Source organism: Nicotiana tabacum, chromosome 8 (assembly GCF_000715075.1).
Source record: "Nicotiana tabacum cultivar K326 chromosome 8, ASM71507v2, whole genome shotgun sequence".
In the NCBI taxonomy this organism is placed as follows: Eukaryota; Viridiplantae; Streptophyta; class Magnoliopsida; order Solanales; family Solanaceae; genus Nicotiana; species Nicotiana tabacum.
In genome coordinates, this window is record NC_134087.1 from 149,326,825 (window position 1) to 149,343,078 (window position 16,254).

Consider the following 16,254-nt stretch of genomic DNA (forward strand, 5'->3'; position numbering starts at 1 on the left):
ATCGTCCGTGTCATCAAGAACTTATATCCTTCCCTCCAAAACTAAACTACAACCTTGTACATGCAACTTTTCAACCCCATATGGTACATCGCTCTAACATTCTAACTCGCGATACTACGAAAGTTCTGTAATCAAATCCAAACCATGTGCAAATTGAACACCTCATCAACCGCAAACCTTGATTTAACTCAATCTAGGGGGAACATCACCACACGCAATATAGCTTCTATACTTGTAGTAAACACCAACTCCGGCCGTGGTCATAACCATGATGAATTCTTCGAACTCATTAACACATAATCGACTAATCAGAACCAATCGCCTCTAACTCAACCGAGTCACGCAGACTGCCAACCCGAAAGTAACTCAATCCGATATGACCACCCTGAAGGAATCTCCTGGGAACCCGAAGCCATTTCTTGCATCACTCCAACATTGACATGCAGACCTTTCTTGACAAGGAAATACCGCAGATTCGATTACCATTCACTATCGATTTCAAGCCTGCCCGTAGACATTCAAAAGTCCTTAAAGGCTACATAAGACCCGGAACTCGCCAAAACCTTCTCTATAACCACTCATCTTACTCTGATCTTCAATACACAGCTAATATGCGTCGAGCAACCCATGTTTCACCAACATATGACCATTTGAAAGAATAACCAAGCAATCCCTCGGTCCGGAAAATGATACGTCCCATGATACTACAATCCGATCGTCGTTAGCAGACTCCCTCACTTAGTCCGAAGCCATAGAACACCTCATCGATAATCCAATGTACCATATCTTCATAGCATGCCCCGATCCTGCACGACTATTTAGCTGAATACTTCAAAAACTCATGCGATACTGATCATAGAATACCCCGAAGACTCTGCCAAATGCTTGGCATTATGGACCTACTCCAAATTCCGGAATCGGAATCCGACCCCAATATCAAAAAGTGCACTCCTGTTCAAACTTCCCAAAAATCCAACTTCCGCCATTTTAAGTCTAATTCAACTCCAAACCTCCAAATCACAATCCGAACGCGCTCCTAAGTCCAAAATCACCCAATGGAGCTAACAGAACCGGCAAAACTCCATTCCGAGGTCAAGTGCTAAAAAGTCAAACTTGGTCAACTCTTCCATCTTAGAGCTTAACTTTTGAAGTTCATTCTTCCAAATCGATTCCGAATAACTTGCAAACCAACATCGACGATTCACGCAAGTGATAGTACACCATGCGGAGATACTCGAGCTCTCAAACTACCAAGCGAAGTGCAAATGCTCAAAACGACCAGTCGGGTCGTTACAAAAAAATTGGTTGATGAATACTTGATCTTTTTTTACACCAATTTTCTAAGCACATAAACGTCTACAACACTAAGAAAATAGATCGAATATAAATTGCATCCTTCACTTGAATATTAGATGGCTTAAAAATATATTCACAGACAGATTTGTAAGTGTTCGATCCATGAGACCTTTTGCTTCTTCTTTAGCATAATTAAGAACTTCGTATATAAACTGTAGGCAACTTGTTACAAAGTATTTCAGCAAAAACTTATAACTGAGATAAAAAAAGAACTATATGGATCATATATATAAATAATGAGTAGGAATTATACAAAATATGACTATAGTCAATAAACACAGAGATAATAACAATTTTATTACAAAACTTAAAAAAATAGATAAATGCCGCAAACTATTGAAACTCAAAATGATTAGGCATGGGAGTACGTTGATCACTTCTGCTTCATCTTTAAGTGCTATTTTTATTTCTTTTCCTTGCTGGACAAGAAGAAAATTACGCAATACGCTCAAGAGTTACAAAGAGTTGCAGTGTGACAGCACAAGCCACATGTCATGATTGAGAGAGTAATCAATATAATGAATAGACTTAATGAAAGAACTAGTATTAGCACCCGCGCGGATGCGCGGACACTAATCATGTCAAATATTTAAGTTATTTGGATTGTATGTAAATAATCTTAAAATTTATACTTTCTCAGTAAATATAGATAATCATTGGATATTAACTACATGAAAAAAATTAACCATTTCTTCTATTTTTCTTTTTTTGATACCATTCTTGGCGGTGTCATTGGATCCTAAAAATAATCAGGAAGCAAAATAATAATTCATATTTATGGCAAAACAATCAAATGTTGAGACAATGAATGACTTTTTGGATAAGATTTAACTCTTTTACTACTACTTGAAAAAAATATTTCTTTCTTAAAATTTCAGTTTCTAAAACATTATTTTACAATAATAATTATTTTTATAATAATGTAATTAAAAATATTATTCTTAATTCAAAACTCATTTTAGCTGGCTATCTAAAAATATAAAAAAAATTTTAGCTAGTGAATTTTTTTACTCCATTTTAATATTTGACATTAACCATGTTAAATATCTGAGTTATTTGAATTATATGTAAATAACCTTAACATTTAAACCTTCTAAATAATTATAGATAATCGTCAGATATTAATTAAGAAATACTACATGAAAAAAAACTAACATTTTCTCAATTCTCGTATCGATAATTTTATTTTTGCACTATTCTCATAGGTGTCATTGGGACCTAAAAATAGCCACAAAGTGAAATAATAACTCGTATTTATAGCAAAGCACAGAGGTTGACACGATATAAACGATTCTTTGATTACGACGTGACTCTTATACTACGACTTGAACTCTTATTTGGTATGATTTTATCTTTAAAAAATATTTCTATTTTGAAATTTCAATTTCTAAAACTTTATATATATTATAATAATGATTATCTTTATAATGATGCAAGTGAAGATATTATCCTTAATTTAAAATTCACTTTAATCGGCTATCTAAAAATTTAAATGATTCCTTGGCCGGATTTATTTCAGTGTGACTCCACTTTATATTTATCGATATCTCTAGCCCCATAATTTTGAATTTTTAATAACCTATATATATATATAAAATTTGTTCTTTGAATCATTAAATATTAAATTAGTTGATTATTATTATAAAATATTGCATATATTGTCTTAAAATTATCAAGTAGTTTATTTTTCAACACCATACTTGGCGTAACCTCAATGCAAACTACTCAAATTGCATTCCAATTCCAATTCAAATTCGAATATCATATCAGTTTGTTAGTACTAGTGATTTTTTAAAAAATGACACATAATGTAAATTAAAAAAATATTCGAAGATATCCTTATCTTATAATCTATGTATTTGAGTTGAAAAAAATATATTTGAAATCGATGAGATTAACTTTCAAATTTTTTATACTCAACAAAGATGAAACATAAGAAGAAATTTGTTGTCATCTTTTATTTCTCGTTTTAGATCTTTCTAACATTTTTTTCCATATTTACTTTCTTTTATCTTATTTTATGTCATTATTTTTGTTGTTACAAAAAATTAATTTATTTCACTATAAAAGGATGAGTTTTAATAAAAATTATCTACACATGAACTTTAATTATATTTTTAGTCTTTGGTTGAAATTATTTCATATTTTTCTTTTGATTTTATCTAATAAGCCTAAACAGGTGTTCACCCGACCACTTCAATTTAAAAATTGAATGATGTGTAATTTATATATAATCCATATATAATATGTGTATAATAGTGTATTGTCGGTATATCATCTATTTATATTAGCTATAAAAAGTAAACAATAAATATGGCCAGATATTATATAAATATTCCATAAGATTTCGATTTTTTGAGTTTATCCATGATATAACTTTTATTATAATAAGTTTAAAACTCTCTACTAATGTTCAAAAATATCTTATCTTTTTTTTCTATCTTTGAATTAAAAAAAGTAAAGAGATTTTTCGAAATAATTTATTTACATTTAAAAAAAAAATTCATGTCATACCAATTTTTTTTATATATACTCTTTGTTACACTTAAAAGTCGCTATAGAAACAATCAATTAGAAACCAAATTATCTCTTGTTAAGTTTAAAAAAAAAACTTTTACACAATCTAATGATTCAAAATTAATATTCTTCAACGAAAAAATATTATACCCTTGCAATATTGGCTTGACTAAACTAAATGAAGGGGTTTCAGCTTATACCTTTCAATTCCTTGAATGTGTTAAATTGAAACTAATGATAGCAATTATATAGCCAAAGTTTTGTTATTTGTTTGATGTCCATTTATGCAAATTGACTCTTCAAGAAGAAAAAAGAAACAACTTTTATTTTTATTTTTATAATATTGACTGATTTTGTGATGTTTCTTTCTCCAGCATGTATGTTTACTTTATTATAAATGTAAGTAAACTTTATTTGGTTTTGTAAACTCTTTTTTGTTATTTAGATAAACATAGATGTGTACTCTATATATTACATTTATTTTAATTTTTTTTATTTTATTCAAATCTAGCTACAGTGTTTCAAAGAACTATACTTATAGGATTTTAAATGTAAAAGAGTTTTATAGTTATATGTGTTGATACCCAATTTTTTCCTATATATTTTTCAATATGCAAATACCTTCAAAATAACATATGTACACATATATAAGTATGTTCAAATGTTTTATTATTTTTTCCTTAATTTTTATAGGTTTTTAAATAAATTTATTTTCCTATGTTATTCATAAAAACCCAATAATTATTTCCAAAATTATTATTTTTGGTAATTCGTTTATTGGACTTTCACATTTATTCTAAAATATAGCTAAAATAATTTTTGTATTTGTATATTCTTTTAGGATTTAATTGCGTTTATATTCATGAAAATGAAGTCCCGTATTTATAAATTGATAATTATATGTCATCATTTTAGTACTTTTAATTGATTTCCAGAAATCAATTTACTATTTTTTTTTAAATTTTAAATAGGGAAAAATGGCTATTTAAATGATAGCCCAATTTTATTTCAATTATAGCCTGAAATTGAGCCTAAATCAGACCCAATTTCCCAACCCAATTGCAACTCGAACCCGACCCCCTAACCCAATTTAAATGACCTAACCCAGACTCCCCACCTAACCCCTTTAATCCCAGTCGTTGATCATTTAGATCAACGGCTCCCGTTCCCCCTTTCCTTTTTTAACCCCAAACGACCCCTAAACAAATCTCATTTCTTACCTACCGCTGCCCTTGAATCCCTCTTCTCTCTCAACTTTCTCTGAAACTCCTACAAACCTTAGCCGCCGCCATCAAACCAAACCCTAATCCACCCTGATACCTGCCTAATCCATGGCCTTCCGTGGTCATTTGAGACCTGTACCAGCCTTCCATGGCTCCTATGTGTTTGGTTCTATGGTTTCACGACCAGACTTCGAAGGAGTTTGGTCCAGTCCTTGCTCGACTGGTGTTCATGGCCTTTCTCCGACCATCTACGACCTTTTTTGGCCATTCATGGCCTTTCAAGGCGGGTCCTTGGCATTTTCTGGTTAGATCGTTAACTTTCGAGATCTTTCTCATTTTCTTTTGGGTTTTCTGAAACCTAATCTCTAAGATCTTTCGATTTATTTCAGATCTACCTTAGATCTGTGCTTGCCATGAACTTTTAAGCATTTTTCTCGAAGGTTCTTCCACGTTGGTCTCAAAACGACTCTTCATTGTTCTTATCAGGGTTTTCCTTTAAGTTATTTCAAAAATCTTTTCTCAGATTCTCGATGTTGTTTTATGACTTTACTATGTTCGAACTGTTTGTTATGCTTTCTTTCTACTTGAGTCAGCATGTTGAAAACCCTAAATTTCTTTTGGGTCTCATTCGAATCCTAAAGCTGTTTGTTTAAATGTATACTTGTTTAATTAAGTTCCTCGTTCTTGTTTGATTTATTTGTATTACCATTTTAAAACTCGATTGTTGTTGAAAAGCCCTTGGTCTTTGGGGCTGAAATTTTTTATCTGAGTACTTGACTCGAATGAAAGCTTTTGTTTTAGACTTTTTTTTTTCTTTATGTGACTCATCTAATACTAAGTTTTACTATCTTTCTAACTCAACTTTTGTCGAAAACCCTAACTTTTCAAAAGGTTTCCTCACCTGCTACTGTGAGACCTTTGCATGTTTCTGAAACTCTGTTTTCTTCACTGTTGAATTCAATGTGATTTGACCTACTTGATTACTATGCTTCGAATATTTGCTTTACTACTGAACCATAGCTTATTTCCGCCACTACTGCATGCTTGTGATTATCTCTTTTGCCAATGTGCTTGGCCTTGCATGTCTGATGACCCTGTTCACTTTATTTATATACTGAAGTGCAGAAGCATGTTTCTTCTTTGATTGATCTCAATCATGTGACTAATTTCAAAAACTTTTCTTTTATGAACTCTAATTTCACTCGCCTGTTAAAGTTAATTGATTTCTTTCCTTATTTTGCCTTACTGAATCTTTTCCCAAAATAAGCATATTTCTGTACTTAGACTTGATTACTTACTCAATGCTTTTATTACTCCTTTTATGGCAATAATCAATTTGTCTCTAAGTTGATCTTCTTTCCTTATTTTGAATCTGTCATTACCCGTTAAACAGTGACTCCTTAATTAAAGGGAGTCACTTGTGTAATTGATTCTGACTTGTGGTTATTTCCATGTTTGTGGTAGAACTTTACTCATTACCTTATTTCACATCTGTTTTCAAAACTATAAATACCCTGCACCCATCTTCTTTCAAAAACACGAACGAACAACTTGAGTTCAGAACACACACTTCACTCAAAGCTCTCTCTCTTTTCTCTGTTACTAATTGTGTTGCTGCCTTGTCAAGCTGGCCGAAAGCCAAGGCTAGGCTGTGAAAATTTGCTTACTTTTCTTTCTACATTTGCCTCTTTACTGGTATGTTCTTATTAATCTTCTAGCATTAACAACAACATGTTTCTTTACTATGTCCTTCACTCTTGTCTGTTTCCTGCCTGTGTTTAATCTAGTTATATTACCAAGCATGCTGTAATCTGCCCCTTCCTTTTCTGAATTAATGTATTTTTCTTATGTATGAACTCTGCCAATCACTTATTATGACTTATGAATCCCAAACCCCCATATCCCCTATGTGTTTGTATTCTTTGGTTGGTTTGAGGGCATGTCAGCATTAGACATTGATGTGCATGACCCAAACCTGACCCTCCCAGGGGTCATATGCTTCATATCCCCTCTATATGTTGTGTTCTCTGGCTGGTTTATGGGCATGCCAACACCAGCTATTGCTGTGCATGTCCAAACTTGTCCCCTCTTAGGGTCATATGCTCCCTGCAATGTATTCCCAAACCCCTGACCCCTTTGTATAATAATGCTGATTCTGTGTAGTGTTAGCTTTACTATTGCTGTTTTCAAATTACCCTTACACTTTACTATTCTCAACCCAATTTTAAACAAAATCTCTGCTCCTTCACTTCCACTATGCTCTTAGACTTAGGTTCTGCCCCTCTTGTGTGAGCCTTGTCTTGGGACCCATGAGCTCCTTCTAAACTTGGACACATAAGTGTTGGCCCTTCCACACTGCACTCATCTCTATCTGGTTATGCAAACTTGGGTGTAAGCACTGCCCAGTGTCCCTTGGACCCTTAGGTAACTTTGACACACTCAAGTCTGAGAAAGGCTTTGGAACAAATGACATTTGAGGTGGTTTATTCCATAACTCAGAGAGGAAGTCAAGAATCAGGCTTCCTCTGGTTGTAATTTCTTCTTTTACACTTTTCTGATGCAATTCATTATTCAGTGTGTAATAAATATTGGGGTGGGCTAGTGAAAATGGCTGGGTAATTGTGCATGCTTAAGGGTAGATATCATGCAAATAAGATCTGTTACTTTAAATTCTGCATGTTTAACTCTGCATTTAGATGTCATGCCTATAAGATCTGTTTTCTTTAAAATTCTGCATGTGCTACATCTAGAGAATATGCCTATAGAACCTGTTTTCTGCATGTTTAACTCTGCATTTAAAGAACCTGTCTATAGGACTGGTTTAAATTCTGCATGTCTAACTCTACATTTAGATAACATGCCTATAGGGTTTGTCTTCAATTCTGCATGTTTATTACCACACTTAGACACCATGCTCTTAGGATCTAAGTGGTTACAATCCGACATCATTAAAATCAGTACCTTTATAGAAGTCATGCCTATAGGATTCAAGTAAATACTGCCTGCTTCATTTCACGTGCGACTAGATATCATGTCTATAGGAATTAAAATCAATAATAGATATCAACATATATAAAATCTGAAACTAGTCTAGTTTAAAATTATCCTAACTCGTTTTATTCTGGATTAGTTTTAAACAGCCTTACTCCTTTATTCAACGCGGTTTAGAAAGCATGTCTATATGATCTCAAATTGTTTGTTGTAAAACTGTTACTGCTTTACTGCATTCTGAATCAGCAATAGATATCATGTTTATAGGATCTTACCCAAACATTTAGGCGAGCCTTAGGTGATAACGACAATAAAAACTGAATCCGCCTTTGTTAACCAGTAACTGCTACAACCAGCATGCAAACCTGATTCAGACTTCTTATCTGAGTTATGTAAGAAACTGGTCTTCCTCAGCAACTAATATTCTCCTTGCCTTAGCACTTTAAATTCAGACCCTAACTGTATTTAAGTCATACTATTTATGTGCTTTGTTTGAGGATGTATACATGAGCCTTTTAGTTGTTTACACATTTCTCCTAATATGCAGTCCTATGTGTTTTTTTGTATGTCGCCTTAGCTTTTTTACCTTTTGAAACCTAAAAGTCAGCCTAATATCCCTCCCCTTTAGGAATAGTAGTCCTAAGTTCCTCCGGGACTGATAGGAGTGGGACGTGTAATAGCATGCAATAGTGGTCGAGACCAATCCGCGCTTTAATACCTCGACGGGGTGGGAAGGGTAGATACGGATATGATAATCGGTGCGCTAATACCACATGTATCCCCTCTTCTGAGGAGTGTCATACCGGGTATCGCATTGATGTGATCCATATTATAAATAAACCTAGGACCCCCTCCCTTTCTATATTCTCAAGTATTTGTAGAATTGTAACTTCTTTTTCAAAATCCGCCTTTTAATAATTGCTTTTTTTTCAAATTCTTATGTGTTTAGACTTAAATCCCCTACTATTTGAGCCTATACTTATCTATTTACTAAATTGCACAAATTCCCAAAAAACTGTCTGGCCGGGAACCACACTAGTGGATCCCGAAGGATGCATAATACCTTCCCCTTGGGATAATTTCAAGCCCTTACCCTATCTCTGGTTATCAAACAAACTTAGAAGTGAACGTTATAGGTATCCTAATGCACCTTAAATCATTAGGTGGCGACTCTTCAAATGCAAAACCCAGTTCCCAAAAGGAATGAGTTGTCTTATACCCATAATGTCATAAACCCAATTTTTCGATTTGAAGAGGAAAAAAGGGGGCACGACAGCATGGCGACTCTGCTGGGGATCTTTAGGCTTTTACCACTTTAGATTGTTCTTGTGAATTTGTACCATCCCTTATGTGCAATTACTTGTTTAAATTCCTTTAAGCGTTTAATTTCTTTTCAAAGCAAAACTGACTTATCTTCTTTGTTTCTTTCCTTTATTACTGCTTTAAATTATAAAACTGCTGTATTTATTTCTTTCTTAATGTGCAAATACGTGCCAACATGCTTTTAATTATTGCATAATCATGCTCAACATCATACTCCACTCGTGCCAAACAAATACAATAGCAACGCTTATAATGAGTGGTTGCGCTCTTCCTATATCATTAACCCCCTAAATTTGGAAATGCATATTTGCGGTAAAACCAGTCGATCAGCGGTGCAGTTGACGGTTCCGTGCCTTCCCCCTTGAGTTGTCTGCTCAAGAGTACCAGTCTAAAAAACCCCATAGAAACCTTACTCTATTCGAATTATACATGCATCATGGTCAAACCTAGTCGGATCAGTTATGTTGTCCACATAATGATCCTTTAAGATAGCCTTGTCCAAAGTCCACTGGGTTTCCTAAAACCCAAAAGGACACAATCACGTTCTGTGAATTTATTTGGAGAACTAAATGCTTCATGCTAATTGTTGATATTAAATAGTCGAGTTTGGAGGGGGTTAGGGCCTAACCCTTTTGTTTTGCAGAAAATGAGGCATGAGGTCCCCAATTTTGGTATAATTAGCACGCCCCCACTCTTGCTAGACTGGTGGAGGAGTCTTCCATCAAATGACCAAATCAACGAGTGGAAAGAGAAGGCCGCCAAAGCTAGCGAAAAGTTGGAATATCTGGAGTACAGTTTGCTGGAATTGGAGGGAAAAGTGAGGAAGAGAGTCACCGATTGCCAGAACGCTGAGGGAAACGAAGGAGAACACCTGGAAAAGGCATTTTTACTGGTGAAACTACGCGAACTAGAGGATCTGATCAACGAGAGCATTCAACCCGAGGAAGGTCCTTCTGGGACCAAATAGATAGGAGTTTTTTCTTTTCGCTTTATAAAATGTAATAAGGCCAATGTCCATTAGTGATTTTCATTTCCTGTGTCAATTTGAGATTCGTCTATTTTTATCAATAAAATGAGGCATTTAGCATCCCAAGTTCTCCAAATCAATTTGTCGCTAGGCCCATCTCAGGCATAAAAAGGTCCGCAAATTAGGACACGATCTAAATTCCTTCACTATGTGTTTAAATACTGCAATACTTTTTATGATCCTCACTAACTTGGTTACCTTTTGCTATTATTTTTGTTTTTATTATTCCCCTCCCCAAAGTTTAGTTCGTGCACTCTAGCAACATCATCCTATTCCATGAGATCCGGGGGCCCTCCACCCACTCCTCCTCTTAGTCCTGTCAAAAACAACATTAAAGGAAAGATGGAAGACTTGAACAACGTCAGAAATGAGAATTCAACTAAATGGATAGAGGCCACTAATGGCCATGGTACTCAGGTTCCTAAGGAGAATTTATCCCAACTTGAACAAAAGCTGTTGAAATTCTAAGAAGAGCTCGATCAGGTTCGAAATCTGGCGAGCTTGTCATTTTCCCGCAGCACCCCGGATATCACTTTTCCCAACACTCAAAACCCTACACCGCCTCAAAACATCCCAAAACAACATAATCATCCCGCTCCTCACCATCACACTATTCCACCAAAGACTCAATACAACACTTGCCACACCCCAAATAATACTCCACTACTCATCCCAGAACCCTAAAACTCCACAAATGACCACTTTCACACCCACCATAACACCCCCATCTACGTGGAGACCATGCTACACTCCACCTAACCTATCTCAAGCACACCCGAGTCTGATGAAAAAGACCTGCTCATCAGGAATTTGGCTGAGGAACTTAAGAAGTTGACTAACCGGATTCAAGGCGTTGAAGGAAGCAAGGGAATTGAGGGGCTGAACTATGAAGATCTTTGCATACAACCCGATGTCGAACTACCCGAAGGGTACAAACCTCCAAAGTTCGAAATGTTTGATGGTACAAGGGATCCAAATGTCCATTTGAGAACATACTGTGACAAGTCGATTGGAGTAGGGAAAGACGAGAGAATCCGCATGAAGCTATTCATGAGGAGTCTGAAAGGAGATGCGTTGTACTGGTACATCAGACAAGATCCGAAGAAATGGTCAAGCTGGGTAAGCATGGCGTCCGACTTTATGGACAGGTTCAGGTTTAACACAGAAAATGCGCCGGATGTGTTCTATATTTAGAATCTGAAGAAGAAGCCTACAAAAACGTTTCGCGAGTATGCTACTCACTGGAGGTCCGAAGCCGCTAAGGTCAGACTTGCCTTAGAGGAGGAACAGATGAACAAATTCTTTGTCCGGGCTCAGGACCCGCAATACTATAAATGACTAATGATGATTGAAAGCTACAAATTTTCTGACATTATCAAACTGGGTGAAAGTATTGAAGAGGGTATCAAAAGCGGTATGGTTACAAACTTCGAGGCCTTGAAAGATACAAATAAAGCTTTACAGTCCGGTGGTGTGTCCAAGAAAAGGGACGTAGGAGCCGTGATTGTTGCACAAAGGACCAAATCTCCTATCAAATGCCAAAATTATCCAACACCTCTACTCACATATCAGCCTACTCCGAACTACCAAGCACCCTTACCCTGCTATCAAGCTCCACTACCCACTTATCAATCACCTCCTCCTCCCACGTAAAAACCTACTTCACCTAGATACTCCCAACCCGCTCATGTCTACCAAACCTATAATACTCAACCATCCCACTATTAATCACCCCTGCACGCCAAAACTTCCTTAGATCTCGACCAAATTTTGATCGCAGACCTCCAAAATAATATACAACCATTGCTGAGCCCATTGACCAACTGTATGAAAGACTCAAAGCTACTGGTTACGTCACCCCCATCACTGTTGCAACCCCTGAGAACCCTTCTCAGTGGGTTAACCCAAACAAATCCTGTGCATACCACTCTGGCATGAAAGGGCACACCATCGATGAATGCCATTCTTTGAAGGACAAGATCCAGACTTTAATTGATGACAAGATTATTGTGGCAAAGGAACCCGCTCCAAATGTCCACAATAACCCTCTGCCGTACCATAAGGGTGGAGGCATTCACATGATTGAAATAGAGGATGATTGGGATCCCGATGGATCAATCGGGTTGTTCATAGAAGGCGATGACCCAAAGAAGCCAATAGTTACTGTTAATCCAATCATAGTCCTGATTCAACCATCTGGGGACATTGAAGAAAATATGTCTGTGCCACTTGAATTTGAAGCGACATCGTCTGCAAAGAGACCAACACCAATTGAGGTTAAATTCGTGTCTCCGGTAAATGCACCGACACTGTTTAAAGTTGCAGTCTTGCCACCCAAGGCACATGCTCCGTCCGGAGTAAGGATAGCCATGCCAATACCAGTGGTGATGTCGACCATGACACCATTCCATACAAAGGCTGTACCCTTGGACTATACAGCCGAGGCAAGAAAGAAAGGCAAGGTTAGGTTCGAAGAGACTGTTGCCGCACAGGGTATGAGGAGAATTGGTAGAGTTTATACCCCGTAACATCTAGCCGAGTCAAGCAAGCAGGCCTAACCGGCCACCCATCATTGAGACAGGTCCAAACGATCTTTAGAGAAAGATACAGGCCAAGGAATACTCGATCATCGACTAGTTGAACAAAACACCAGCGCAAATCTCCATTCTTGCTTTGCTACAAAATTCCGAAGCACACAAGAACACTCTACTAAAGGTGCTGAGTGAAGCATAAGTACCAAGCAACATCACTGGCGGGGAAATGGCTAACATGGTAGGACAAGTGTTAGAGAGCCACAAGATCACTTTTCATGAGGACGAGCTGCCATTTGAGGGGCTGGAGCACAACAAGGCACTACACATCACCATGCAATGCGAAGACTATTTTATTACCAGAATCCTGATCGATGGAGGGTCCAGACTCAACATCTATCCATTGGTAACACTCAAGAAGTTGGGTAAAGGACTACACGAGATAAAGGACGGAGCTATCAATGTGAAAGCTTTCAATGGTTCTCAAAGGTCCACCATTGGGGAGATTAGTCTATGCTTGCAAATAGGGCCAACATGGTTCGATGTTGATTTCCAAGTAATAGACGTGCCAGCATCTTACAACCTACTGTTGGGACGACCATGGATCCATGCCGCTAGGGCCGTAGCATCAATACTGCATCAGGCAGTAAAATTTGAATGGAATCATTAAGAGGTGATCATTCACGGAGACGGTAGCAACCCTATATACAGTCGCCAGACCATTCTGTCAATCAAAGGAAGAAGGAAGCTAGGTGGAAAGACTTACCACCACATTGAACGGGTAAATTCTGTTGACAAAGACAAATTGTGGGATAATAAAATCGAGAGTATACTGAACTGGAGTGGGTACGAACCTGGCAAGGGGCTCGACAAGAATCTCCAAGGAATCGCTAAGCCCATAAAGCTCAAGAAACATGGCACTACTTTCGGTATGGGATATGAGTACACCTAGAAAGAATTCAACAACTGGGCACCACCATGGCGCGGTCCTTATTATCCACTGGATCAGCCAATACTGCATTTGGAGCAGACTTTCCAACAGGATGACATTGTTTATGGGTCAGAAGAAGAAGAAGCGCTTGCGGCGGTGAAGAACTTGTTCCTAGAAGACAATAACATGGACTGTTGTGTTGTTCTCGAGGAGGAGGGGGAGGAAGGCCCTTCCATACAGACTGTGAACAGAGAGGCACACCTCAATAATTGGACCATCAGGATAACCAGAGCCTAGCGAGCCTCGAGGTAGCAAGGCTAAAACAAGTATCATGCACTATTTTTTTACTAAATGATTTTCTTTTCACATTTTTATTCCCGCAATAAGATCTCCAATGTTCAAAACAACTTTTCTTATGAATCAACACTCATTATTATTTTTCTCTCATTACTCTACTTATACAACATTACTATTACTTATCTTGATGAACCAATAACTGTGACATGCAATGAGACAACGCAGCAAACAGACATTGATTCAGAGGAGGATGACATACCAGATGAGATCGTCAAAGAAGTTGAGAACTTTGAGAACAGACCTAAGTCCAACCTGAACGAGATAGAAATTGTTAACCCAAGAGATGCAGAAAATGTCAAGGAAACACGAATCAGCGTTCAATTATCTCCATCAGAAAAAAAGGAATACACAGAATTTCTAAGGGATTATGAGGACATATTCGCCGGGTCGTATGATGACATGACTGGCCTAAGTACGTCTATTGTGGCTTACAAACTGCCAACCGATCCAACATGTCCGCCGATAAAGCAAAAGTTCAGAAAGTTCAAGCCTGATATATGTTAGAAAATCAAGGAAGAAGTCACTAAGCAAGTCAAAGCTAAGGTTCTCAAGGTAGTAGAATACCCGACATGGTTAGCCAACATCGTACCGGTACCAAAGAAAGATGGGAAAGTCCGAGTCTATGTCGACTACCGGGATCTCAACCGGGCCTGTCTGAAAGACGACTACCTTTTGTCGAACATACACATCCTAATTGACAATTATGCCAAGCATAAACTATAGTCATTTGTAGATTGTTTCACTAGTTATCATCAGATCTGGATAGATGAAGAAGATGCTGAGAAAACGGCTTTCATTACGCCGTGAGAAATGTACTGTTACAAGATGATGGCGTTTGGCCTGAAGAATGCGGGGGCCACCTACATGAGGGCCATTACTACAATTTTTCATGATATGATACACAAGGAGATTGAGGTATATGTAGATGATGTCATCATCAAGTCCAAGAAGGCCACTGATCACATGGAAGATTTGAGGAAGTTCTTCAATAGATTGTGAAGGTACAACCTGAAATTGAATCTCGCGAAGTACGCATTTGGGGTTCCTGCTGGAAAATTGCTTGGGTTTATTATGAGTCGTCGAGGAATAGAACTGGATCCATCAAAAGTCAAAGCCATCCAAGAACTACTACCACTAAAGAATAAGAAGGATGTGATGAGTTTCTTAGGAAAACTTAACTACATCAGCCGGTTCATAGCACAGTCCATAATTATCTGTGAGCCAATCTTTAAGATCTTGAAGAAGGACGCCGCCACCAAATGGACCGATGACTGCTAAAAAACCTTCGACAGAATCAAGGAGCACTTGTCAACACCACCAATTTTGGTCCCACCTGAGCCAGGTAGACCATTATTACTCTACCTTGCAGTATTGGATGGAGCTTTCGGTTGTGTTCTGGGGCAGCATGATGAAACGGGGAGGAAGGAGCAGGCCATCTATTACCTCAGTAAGAAGTTTACCCCGTACGAGGCCCGATATTCTATGTTAGAGCGCACCTGTTGTGCTTTGACTTGGGTAGCTTAGAAGCTGAGACATTACTTCTGTGCCTATACCACATATCTTATATCAATGATGGATCTGTTGAAGTATATCTTTCAGAAGCCCATGCCCACTAGCAAGCTAGCCAAGTGGCAAATCCTGTTGAGTGAGTTCAACATTGTGTACACAACTCAGAAAGTGGTCAAGGGACAAGCACTAGCAGACCACCTTGCCGAGAATCCCGTGGATGGAGAATACGAACCCCTGAAAACGTATTTTCCTGACAAAGAGGTATCCTTCATAGGAGAAGACATTGCAGAATCCTATGACGGTTAGAGAATGTTTTTCGATAGAGCGGCAAACTTCAAAGGAGTTGGAATAGGAGTAGTCCTAGTATCAGAAACCGGTCAGCATTATCCGGTGTCTTCCAAACTCTGGTTCCCCTGCACCAACTTCATGTTCGAGTACGAAGCCTGCATCTTAGGGCTCAATATGGCCATTGACATAAACGTGCAAGAG